Source organism: Dermacentor albipictus, chromosome 4, assembly GCF_038994185.2.
Source record: "Dermacentor albipictus isolate Rhodes 1998 colony chromosome 4, USDA_Dalb.pri_finalv2, whole genome shotgun sequence".
Classification (NCBI taxonomy): Eukaryota; Metazoa; Arthropoda; class Arachnida; order Ixodida; family Ixodidae; genus Dermacentor; species Dermacentor albipictus.
The window spans coordinates 1,114,995-1,127,642 of record NC_091824.1 but is presented as its reverse complement, the minus strand read 5'-3'; the positions used below and the strand labels follow the sequence as shown (position 1 = coordinate 1,127,642).

Genomic DNA, 12,648 nt, shown 5'->3' with positions numbered 1-12,648 from the left:
TTCATAGCAATTGCTACAAAGGAAACCCATACAGGTTCCCCAAAAGAAAAGCCTCGCAAAAGTGTAGCAGTTTGGGCGAGTTGGTATGTCATGACTTTTTTAGGCCTGTAGCGCAGCTCAGAATGAGACAAAAGGAAGGTAGATGGGGTAATGAAAAGGAACTGAGAATAGGGTGAACGCTAACTTTCAACTTATGGTAGATTTCGTGACTCAGAAGATTACTTATACACTCAGCAAACCATGTGACATGAAAAGATAACACAAAGCCAAGCAACAAAAGCAAAAGTAACCATGTGAAAAAAAAACATATTCAGACAGCCTGTGGCGGCAGTCCGAGATACGCCAATTCATTGCTTGATAACGATAGTGAATGTGAGCTTACATATGCATGACCAAGACCTATGATAGCTTTTGCTTCAGTGATTTCTCTTGTAAGCTGATTATGACTACGACCTAGAATGACGCATTACTCTAAAAAAGGTTCGCAACTACATGTATTGCAGTGCTGCGCAAGAAACCCCCCAGCTGTTATGCAATTCTTAGCATTGTAACTATGTTCGCGCAGCCTATCATTCAGACATCGGCCAGTTTGACTGACGTAACTTTTTCCGCACTTCAGTGGAAAACAATAAACAACACAATGTGCGCAATTAACGAACTTCTTTTTATGATTCTTACCACAGCTAGGAGGAGCCTCCTTATTAGGATTAGTGAGCTTGCAAATCCTCATAAGCTTGTTAGGGGCAGAAAACACCACACGAATATTTGCTCGCTTGGCGATTTTCTATTGCTACGGGATAGTATTTCCAATGACGAAGAGCCGAGCAGTAAGAAGACGACGACGACGATTAGAAGCTAGCGCGGGCTGTTGCCTCATGGCCAAGCGCAGCGTATTTTCTTGTAAATATAATTGTACATAGCTTTTCGTCTGCGTCTTCCTACGTAACATATCTGGTGGAGGTGGACGTTCCCTGTACCTCATCACAGAGCTTCGCAGTGGACAGTACGTCGAGCCTTCCTTCAGGGCTCCCGGTGACAACAACACGACTCCGCCGGCTCCGACACCTGCTGCCACCTCGACGAACTACATCAGTCTCCCCGTGATCCTGGCGTATTCTTGGGCAAAGATGGGGAAGACGTCAATGACTGGATCAGCTTGTATGAACACGTCAGCCACAATAACCGGTGGGACCCTACTATTATGATTGCCAACGTAGTCTTTTACCTCGGTGGCACACCTAGAGTTTGGTATCGCACGCACGAAGATGAGCTCACCAGTTGGGATTCACTTAGGAGATAGCTTCAAGACTTGTTCAGCAACCCCTACGGTCACCAACTTGCCGCGCAGAAGGCGCTTTCCGGCCGTGTGCAGACGTCAACAGAGCCCTATGTCACGTACATTCAGGACGTCTTGGCTCTGTGCCGCAAAGTTGACACCCACATGACTGAGTCCGACAAGGTTGCCCACATCCTCAATAATAATAATAATATTTGGGGTTTTACGTGCCAAAACCACTTTCTGATTATGAGGCACGCCGTAGTGGAGGACTCCGGAAATTTTGACCACCTGGGGTTCTTTAACGTGCACCTAAATCTAAGCACACGGGTGTTTTCGCATTTCGCCCCCATCGAAATGCGGCCGCCATGGCCGGGATTCGATCCCGCGACCTCGTGCTCAGCAGCCCAACACCATAGCCACTGAGCAACCACGGCGGGTCACATCCTCAAAGGCGTTGCCGATGACACCTTCAACTTGCTCGTTTGCAACAACGTAGCGACGGTGGATGCCGTTATAAAAGAGTGCCGCCGCCTGGAACTCGCTAAAAGCCGACGTATTGACCAGCATTTTGCCCGTCTGCCCAACACCCCAGCGACATCATCCTGTGCCGACACTCCTCGTCCCAACAACACTGCCGATGTTACCAGGATCGGCCGGCGTGAGATCGAGGCCACCTATCCGGCTGCCTTCGACTCCAGTCCCACCAACACATCTGCAGTCACGGTCTCGCTGATCCAGGCAGTTGTCGGCCAAGAGTTCGAAAACATGGGTCTTCACACCATCTGCTCGGCCCATTGTCCTGATACCCGCCCGGCTTCTTGATTTCGCCCCGTCCTGCATCTTCTCACCCACCACGTTTCCGCAACCCATCTGAATGGCGCACTGGTGACGACAAGCCCATTTGTTTCCACTGCCATCGAATCGGGCACATTTCTCGGCACTGTCGCAGTCGCTGAAATTCCCCGACCCGGCCTACTTATATTGCCTACTCTCGCCCCCCAGGTGGCCCTTCTCGTCCCTATACCGCACGCTCCGATAACGCCGCCACTGATTCCCCTGCACCGAACCACTCCTATTCTCATTCGCCTTCGCCCCAACGACGACAATCTCGCTCTCCCCAGCCCCGTCGCTCCTATTCGCCGACTTCCTTCGGACGCCGCTCCCAGTCGGAAAACTAAACGATGCAGCGCCTCGAGGTGACGCTGCATTGCTCCCTACGCCGCCAAATCCTCTACTGATGTTGCCCACTCATCTGAACCTTCTTGACGTGCAAGTCGACGGTGTTTCTGTGTCTGCACTCATAGACACTGGGGAGCATTTGTCCATAATGAGCGCTGACCTTCGTAACCGGCTCAAGAAAATTATCACGCCCGCCACGACGCCTGTTGTCCGTGTCGCCGATGGCGGAACAGCCCCGTAATTGGTATGTGTACCGCCTGCGTCTCCTTCGCCGATCGCTCAACAATCGTGCTATTCACAGTCATCGCTCACTGTCCCCACGACATCATCCTCGGCTTAGACTTCCTCTCCGCACATTCTGCTCTCATCGATTGCTCCGCCAGTACTCTCCGCCTCGACCTGCCTGTTCTGGATCCCGCTGAACAACACCCTACTTGCCTCAGTTCCGTCGACTTCGTTCGCTTGCCAGCTTCGGCACTGACTTACGTTGACTTCGTGTCATGCCCACCAGTCCCTGACGGTCACTACATCACGGCCCCTATGCAAGACGTCCTCCTTACACACGGGATCACAGTACCTCACACAGTTTTATCTATTACGGCGAATTGCGTCTGCCTGCCAGTGGTCAATTTTGGCTTGACGACACAAGTGCTGCCACGCTGGATGTCTCTGGCCCAACTTTGCTCATTCGAGGATCACTCTGTAGCATCGATTTCAGTAGACGACAATTCAGCCGATCCTCCTCTACCGTCGCAGTCGGCAACTTGTACCATCGCCAACTTACAAAAACTGATTGCACCCGACATGCCTTCCGAGCACGCTCATGCGCTCTACCGCGTTCTGATTTCCTACCAAGATATTTTTGACTTTAACGATCGTCCTTTGGCCCAAACAACAGCTGTCAACATCGCATTAATACCGGCGATGCCCCTCCTATTCATCGCCGCCCGTATCAAGCATCACCAGCTGAGCGTCAAGTTATTCACACCGAAGTTCGCAAAATGCTTGCCAAGAACAATATTGAACCGTCATGTAGTCCATGGGCGTCACCTGTTGTGCTGGTAAAAAAGAAGGATGGCTCATGGCGCTTTTGCTTGGATTATCGGCACCGTAACATGGTTACCAAAAAGGACGTGTATCCCCTACCTCGGATTGATGACGCCCTTGACTGCCTCCACGGTGCTCGCTATTTCTCCTCTATTGACCTTCGCTCCGGCTATAGGCAGATTGCCGTGGGTGATCTTGACCGCGAGAAGACTGCCTTTATAACACCCGACGGTCTTTGTCAATTCAAAGTGATGCCGTTCGGTCTATGTAACGCTCCTGCCACTTTTGAACGCATGATGGACTCCCTTCTTCACGGTTTCAAATGGTCCACGTGCCTGTGCTACTTGGACGACGTTACAGTATTCTCCCCAACATTCGCTACGCACCTCGAGCGCCTCTCAGCAGTCCTGGACGCTTTCGGCGAGCCGGTCTGCAACTCGACGCATTGAAGTGCCAATTCGGCCGTCGCCAGATTACCGTCCTTGGACATCTCGTTGACGCGAACGGAGTGCAACCGGAGCCAGGCAAGATTCATGCTGTTACGCACTTCCCTGTTCCAAAATGTGTCAAGGATGTGCGCAGCTTTATCAGCCTTTGCTCGTGCTTCCGCCGTTTCGTGAAAAATTTCGCGGCCATAGCACGATTACTAACCGAGCTTTTGAAAAAAGACGCCCCTTTCCAGTGGGGCGATAACGATGCCTCTGCATCCTCGCTTCTAATCGACCTTCTCACAACACCTCCCGTTCTGGCCCATTTCGATCCTTCTGCGCCTACCGAAGTCCGTACTGATGCCAGCGGTCACGGAATTGGCGCAGTACTGGCACAATGTCAGAGTGGCCACGACCGTGTTATCGCTTACGCCAGCAGGCTCCTCTCACCTGCGGAGCGCAACTATTCCATCACTGAGCGTGAGTGTCTGGCCCTAGTTTGGGCGGTTGCGAAGTTCCGCCCATACTTATAAGGCCGACCCTTTCCCGTTGTCACAGACCATCACGCGCTTTGCTGGTTATACTCATTGAAAGACCCTACAGGAAGACTTGGTCGCTGGGCCTTACGCCTCCAAGAATATTCGTTCTCTGTCACCTACAAATCTGGCCAACTACACAAGGACGCTGACTGCCTGTCTCGCTACCCGGTAGACAAGACTGACGACGCTGACAGTAGTACCGCCGACGGCATTTTCTCTGTGTCTGCCTTCGCTAACATCGCCGATGAGGAGTACCGAGACTTATTGCTGCGAGAACTCATCGAGCGTCTGCGCTCTACACCTACCGACGCATCCGTTCGCCGATATGTCCTCCAGGGTGGCATTCTGTACCGAAGGAACTTCCTCCCTAATGGCCCTGATCTTCTTCTTGTCGTGCCAAAAAATCTATGACAGACTGTGCTCTTTGAGATGCATGACGCACCCACTGCAGGACATCTTGGGGTAATCCGCACGTACGACCGCGTCCGCCGCCGCTTCTGTTGGCCTGGTCTCGCTCGCTCCGTCCGACGCTATGTTGCTGCCTGTGATCCCTGCCAGCGTCGGAAAACTCTTCAGGTGCTACCTTCCGGTCATCTCCAGCCGATCACCGTCCCTGTGGAACCGTTCTTTTGTGTTGGATTAGACCTCCTTGGTCCCTTTCCCACCTCATCCTCTGGGAACAAATGGGTAGCCGTCGCAACTGATTATGCCACCCGATACACTATCACACAGGCTCTCCCTACCAGTTGCGCCACTGACGTCGCGGACTTTCTCGTGCGTGACATTATCTTAGTGCATGGCGCCCCGCGACAGCTGCTTACTGACCGTGATCGTAGTGGTTCTTGCTACCCACCTAGATTTGTCCTTATATTCATTTGAATACGCGGTGAATAAACAGTTAGAAGTTGCGCCTGTCCCGTCTCGCTTGCTGTGTGTTGTGTTTTTCGGCGCTACAACCCTCTTCTGGATAGTACCAACACTTGTGAATATCAGAACAAGCTTAGCACAGATCCAAATACCTACCGCCAGCTCTACTGCCTGCTGCTCTCTACTCAGCTAAAGGTTTCTGTGGAACTTTCTTTGCTGGGTTCGACACTGTAGAAATTTCTACGCTTTGCTGACCAGAAAACCAAGTGCTGGTGGCAGTTCCAGTTGTGGGAATTTTGCGGCCGTCATTCCGAGAGAATACCGACTCCTGGAAATACTGTATACTTGCCAGAAGGCTTATACACTCAGCGAAGCATGGACCTACCAGAACACATCCACTACATCTTGGCGTTGGGACCTAAGTTCACGGTGGAATCTAGTAAACAACCCGAAGAAATGCTGTCAATGGTGAGGCAAATTTCGAAGTTCTCGGCGGAAGAGGAGGTTTCGTGTTATTTCCGAAGGTGTAGGGGCCATATCACGCTCTAGACGTGCACTTCCGAAGTTTTTTCTGAAACGTGTAGCTAACTATCTGCGTGACAATTTGATTTGCATGTTACTGGCAGATAAAGAAGGAGGGTTCGGTGAACTCTCAGAAGGGAATTTTTATGCAAGAGCTGGTCAGGCAATTTCCGCCGTTTTTAGGCGACAGGATACAGTGTCCTTAAGTAAGGTAAGTAAGTAAGCTAACGCAAGAAACTTTACAGAGAATATAAGTTGGACAAAATGTAGAAAAACATTGCCAGCAGCAAACGAGATCACTTTGAGGTGTTTTTAAGCGTGAAAACGCACAAACCTGACGTACCGTTGAGGGTTATTGTTTCGGAAAAGGACACTTGGCAGAAGTCTATCGCACTGTTTCTGCAAGCCAAGCTAGCCATTCTACCTGTGAATGACCCATTTTTAATACATAACTCCGATGAAGTGATTGACTTTTTGATCGAGGCTCCCAAGTCTTCTGTGTCGATGTGAAGGACCTATACTACTCTATTCCTCACGATGACCTGCTGTCAGCTATTTCACAGACGATTGATGAATTTGGTGCTACCAGTTTTCAGAATATAACGGGGTTGTCAAATAACCAATTTGTAGAACTTTTGAGCTTCTATTTGTCATCGACGTTCATTACATGGAATGACACCATCTATTTGCAGAAAAACAGAGTCTGCGTCGGTTCTTGCATTGCCCCACTCCTCAGTGATTTATTTTTAGCTCGCCTAGTGTCGCCGTCAGTGAACCTTAATCAGACTGATGTTTTTAAAATATATCGTTATGTGGACGATTTTTTGTTTTGAATGAATGAATGTTTGATGTTTAATGACGCAAGGGCCAGGTATGGCCAAAAAGCACCATGCTAGTGTTAATGAGTTCGCAGTGGACTGATGGGTTCTGTGAAGGTAATGTGACGTGGCTGTAAAGGGGCCTAAAGGAGTTGGTGTAAATTTCATAATATCTACGTGTAATAAAAATATGGGGATGACTATTGGCGTGTACTATGAATATTAAAATGCATTGCAAAAGAATGATGCAATATACACAATATGTGAGATGCTAAAATTGGCTAGAGCACTACTGCCTCTCCAGAGCCCTTGAAACACAAGGGCCTAGAGGCGTGTGCTATACAAAGAAAACTATCACGGTGGCATCCTCTGGAAAGAGGATTCGCTAGGAAATTAATGGGCTTGTAACATGTAGCACAAAATCTTTCAAGGAAGCAAGGACTGCGTTGGTCTTAAAAAGACGTTCATCACCAAGAAACATAGCCAGATGCAGAGAGACGCAATGGCAGTATGCAAAAGGAAAATGTTTCCGCCTGTCTCTTTCGGCTTCCCGGCACTCCAGAAAGACGTGGAGGAGGGTCAACCTGTCACCACATCTACCACAGGTTGGAGGCTCGTTACCAGTCAATAGAAAGTTATGAGTGCCAAATGTGTGTCCTATTCTTAGTCTAGTGAATTCTTTAAGTCTAGTGAATTCTAGAAGTCTAGTGACATCTGTTCTTCATGTTCTTGTAGTTGGGTGCCATAAACCTAACTTTGGCTTAATTAGGTGAAGCTTATTACTTGTTTCAGTGTCCCACAAGCATTGCCAGTGGCTTCGCAGTTTGTTTCTTAGGAAAGGCTTCATGTCTGTGGTAGGGACAGTACCAGAACGAATACCCTCCAATGCTATTAATTTGGCGATCTCGTCGGCAAACACATTTCCCTCGATTCCTCTACGGCCAGGAACCCAGCATATTACTACATGTCTACGTGATAAATAGATGTTGCATAAGAGTGAGTAGAGTTCATTGAAAACAGGATTTGTATGCTTTTGTAGAGAAATGAGTGCTTTTGCAAGACTTAACAAGTCTGTGAATATGATTGCTCTGTCAAGTTTTAGTTTCTTTATGTTTCACCGCAGACAGTACTGCATAGGCTTCTGCAGTGAAGGTACTTGTTAGGGGGTTCAACACATCAGATTCAAAAAGAGAGGGACCAACAGCAGCGCAAGATACGCCAGCACGTAATTTTGACGCGTCTGTGTAGAATTCGGAGCAGGAGTACTTCAATTGAAGTTCACGGAAATGCATAGCAATTTCAAGCTCAGGAGTGTGCTTTGTGACCTCTACAAAGGATACATCACATTCTATCACCTGCCACTCCCAGGGCGGTAATAGCTTAGCTACAGGGATTAGGCTATGATCAAGTATTGAGACATCCATTCCTTCGCTAAGTTCTCTTACACGCAGTGACAAAGGAAGTCTCACAGAGGGTCTGTTATGGAAAAAGGTTTCATCAGCAAGTCATTAACTGTTGTGAAACAAGAATGTCCCTTATTAGAGCACACTTTGAGAAAATAGGTGAAGCTCATGTATGCTCTCTGAAAATGGAGTGACCACTCATCTGGCTCTACATATAGACTTTCGACAGGGCTTGTTCTAATTGCACCAGTGGCTAGGCGAATACCCAGATGGTGGACGAGGTCTCAAATCTTTGGCGCGCTCGGGGCGGTAGAGTGATAAACCGTGGCATCATAGTCCAGTCGTGATCGAACTAGGCTCCTGTAAAGATTCAATAAACACTTTCTGTCGCTACCCCATGTTGTGTGGGATAGGATTTTAAGTAAGTTCATTGTTTTTAGACATTCTGCTTTCAGATATTTTATGCGTGGAACGAGAGTAAGCCTGGGGTCAAGTATAACACCTAGGAATTTGTGCTCCTTGTTCACAGGTATTTGTTGCCCATATATTTCAACAGTGGGATCTGCAGCAAGCCCTTTCTTCCTGGTTAAAAGAACACAATAACTTTTGTTGGGGTTCACTTTGAACCCGTTTTTGTCTGCCCACTTGGAAACTTTGTTCAAGCACTGTTGTACTTGTCTCTCACAGACTGTTAGGTTGCAGGATTTGAAACCTACTTGTATGTCGTCTACGTAAACGGAATAAAAAATAGAAGGTGGTAATGCTTTACGAAGCGTGTTCATTTGAACAAAGAGCGTGCAACTCAGTACGCCTCCCTGGGGTACCCCAGTTTCCTCTAATAATGCACGCGACAGTGTACTACCTATTTTCCCCCAGAATGTACAGTTGTGCAGGTAGCTTACGCTAATGTTTAACACAGTGTCACGCATGCCCAGCGTCAACAGGTCACGCAGGATTCCGTAGCATCATGTTGTATCGTACGCCTTTTCCATGTCGAGAAACACGGATAAGAAGGATTGTTTATGCACGAATGCCTCGCGAATGTTTGCTTCGATGCGCACTAGATGGTTGGTTGTAGATCGTCCTATTCTAAAAGCACATTGATATGGATCAAGAAATTTATTTAATTCAACGAAGTGTAAAAGTCGATGGTTTATCATTTTTTTCAAAATGTTTCCATATAGAACTTGTGAGGGCAATTGAGTGGTAGCTTGTTACTAATGTGGGGTCTTTGCCCTGTTTCAGAATGGGAACCACAAGTGCTTCTTTCCATGCAGTAGGGAGGTGCCCTGCAGCCCATATAGCGTTAAAAAGTGCTAGCAGAGTAATTTGAGTATCACTGGGGAGGTGTTCAGTCATGTCGTACATGATCCTGTCCGGTCCAGCTGCAGAGCTCTGACATGCAGTAAGGGAGGCTCTCAACTCGGCAATGTTAAAAGGCACGTTAAAGGGTTTGTTCTGTCTGCATTTGCAGTCGATAGCTTTGCATTCTGCTACTTGTTTGTGCTTCAGAAAAGCCTTGGAATAATGATCAGAAGTGAAAATGCACTGGAAGTGTTCGCCAAGGGTGTTAGCTTGGTCTTCCGAGTGGTTCGCTTCGCCTTTCACTAGGGGCAACGGATGAATTTCTTGTCCCTTTAGCCTTTTCAGCCCATCTCATACTTTAGCTTCTTGAGCATACGACTTTATATTTGAGAGGAACCTCTGCCAGCTTGCCCTCTTTGCTTGTCGTCATGTCCTTCTTCCCTGTGATTTAACATGTTCAAATTCTATAGATTTTCGAATGTAGGACTTTCGCATAGTTTGCTCCAAGCTTTATTTTTGTCTCTTCCGTGCCTCTCTATGGCGGTGAAGTATGAAGCGGTGAAGCAGTGAAGTGAAGCAGTGAAGCAGTAAAATCCCGTGATATGTGGCTGGATTCACTAAAACGTTCCCACTCAGCTGAGGCCAGTTTCCAGCGAGGGAAGTGTGGAGGGAAGCCATGTTTGTTTACGAAGTTCAGCGTTACAGGGAATTGATCACTTCCGAATGGATTTTTGATTACACACCATTCTAAATCAGGGAAAATAGAAGCGGAGCCAATCGCCAGGTCTATTGATGAGTATGAGTTACGATGTGGATTATAGTACGTCGATTCTTTCTTATTAAAGAGGCATGCACCAGAGGTTATAAGGAAATTTTCCATGAGTCGACCTCTCGCGTCACATCGTGAATCTCCCCACATCTTGTTGTGAGCGTTAAAATCTCCCACGAGTATGTAAGGCTTGGGAAGCTGATCAATGAGATTATAAAAGACTGACTTTTCGAGATGATGGCTTGGGGGCATATAAATGGTACATACAGTGACCAACTTATTAAAAAGAATGGCCCGAACTGACATTGCCTCAAGGGGTGTCTGAAGAGCGACATGTCAGCAAGCTACCGCCTTGTCAGCTACTATTGCTGCACCGCCCGAGGCGGTAGCCTCGTCGCGGTCTTTCCTAAAGATAAAGTAATTACAAAGGAAATTAGCGTTAGTAGGTTTCAGATGTGTCTCTTGAACACACAGCAACTTTGGATTGTGTTTGTGTAGGAGTTCTCTAATATCGTCGAGGTTATGAAGTCCTCTAACATTGCTTTGTAGTATTTGTGTCTCCATTATAGAAAATGTGTTGTGTGCTGTGTGCTCAAGAGACGAGGATTAGTTCACGGGCCCTTCGGAGGCACTGTGACATGAGTTTTGTCTCTTTTGGGGCAGGCGAGAGAGGCTCGCCACTCCTTAGGCGCTGGTGGCGCTGTCTGGCTGGTTGTTGTGTCCATCGCCTCTTGTGAGTCGCTGGACGTGCTCTTCCGAGCGCCGTGTTTGACGTGAAGGCCTCGGCACGTTGGACGAGGCCTTTAAGATCACCTGCCCGGAGGTTGACGGTCCCTTCTTCTGGGGTGGCGGAACAGTACAAGCTGTAGCCGCCGGGGGGGAGGCTGGTGGCAACACCGCCGGCTCACTGTGTGTGGACCAAACAGCCCCCGGAGGCCGTTGTGGCGCTGCCCCCTGATGTGCCACATCGGCAAAGCTGCTCTTAGGCAGGTATAACACCCACCTACGTGCCTCCTTGAAAGATATATTTTCTTTGACTTTGATTTTCACAATTTCTTTTTCTTTTTTCCAGGATGGGCACGACCATGAGTACACAGCATGCTCCCCATCACAGTTTACACGGTGGAGAGTGTTTTCGCAAGATTCAGAGGTGTGTTCATGGGCTCTGCATTTCGAACAAGTTTGGTGGCCATGGCAGCTCTGTGAACTGTGGCTAAAGCTTTGGCATTGGAAACATCTGAGGGGATTTGGCACATATGGCCTAACACAGAGCTTGATGTACCCGGCCTCTACAGACTCGGGCAGAACACTTGAGCCGAATGCGAGTATCAGGCGCTTGGTTTTGATTTCTTTGCTGTCACGCTTCATCTTAATTCTTTTGACATTAATAAAATTCTGGTCACTGAAGCATTCCAAGTGTTTAGCCTCAGTGAGCTCCAGCAACTCATCGTCCGAGACAACACCGCGGCTTTTGTTCATCATACAATGCAGGATTACAATTACTTGGGTTTCCCCAAATGACACTAGTTTTCTAGTACTGTTTCCGATCGCGGAGCTCCAAGATGAGATCACCACTTGCCATCCTTGACGCCTTATAACCTGGACCAAACACTTCGTCAATGACTTGGAAACAAGGAAGGGTGACATTGTTAAAATTGGTTTATCTGGTTTTTCAGAATGAATGACATGGAAACGGGGGAAGGATTCTTCTTGCCGACCAAGAAACCTTCTTTTCTGAGGGCAATCAGGGAGTGGAGGGAAGGAACTATCCATAGAGTTATTATAAAGAAGGCGCCAAATAAAACAACAGACGAAGGAAGGAGACACAAGACAACAGCATAGGTACACTAACAACTGAGTGTTTTATTTCATGACATAGGAATATATAGCTGCTGTCAAGGATCAAAACAACAAGAAGAAATAGGGCCGTCATCTGTATCTCACAAGGAAGCCACGATACAGAATAACTTCAAAGTGTCGCTCCCAAGATACGCAAGTTCCTTCGTCGAAAGAGAAACTGAGGCTTCACTGATACAATCATCACCACGCTTCTTGATCTCAAGCACTTCCAATATCTCCCTTGTCAGTTGATCATCAGCTCTGTTCAAAACACAGGTTCTATCAAAATCTGGAATGCACTTGTGAGCCTTACAATGCGCACTTATATGACCGGAGAGCTGGTTTTCCATCTTATATCGATGCTCATGCAATCTGACATTAAGACATCTGCCTGTTTGGCCTACATATGATGAACCACATGACAAGGGAACCGAATAAACTACGTTCTTTACACATCCGACAAGTTTCTGCCTTATGTAGTTTAGAAGAACTTGTTGCTGGGCGAGTCGGTAGATATTAGCGAACATTGTTTAACTGCGCAAACAAACGGACCACAAAGACATGGACAGGCGCAGACTTGCAACTAATGTTTATTCCACAACGACCACATATAAGTACACCCCCGGCATGGGACATGGACATGGCTGCGCCCG

The 12,648-nt window shown here is 47.8% G+C and overlaps 1 protein-coding gene across 6 annotated transcripts in view; it reads right to left on the bottom strand.

Annotated features, from left to right (window-relative positions):
- LOC135896277 (transmembrane protein 50A) overlaps window positions 1–12,648 on the bottom strand; it is a 251,652-nt gene that overhangs the window by 217,734 nt on the left and 21,270 nt on the right. The window lies entirely within an intron of this gene.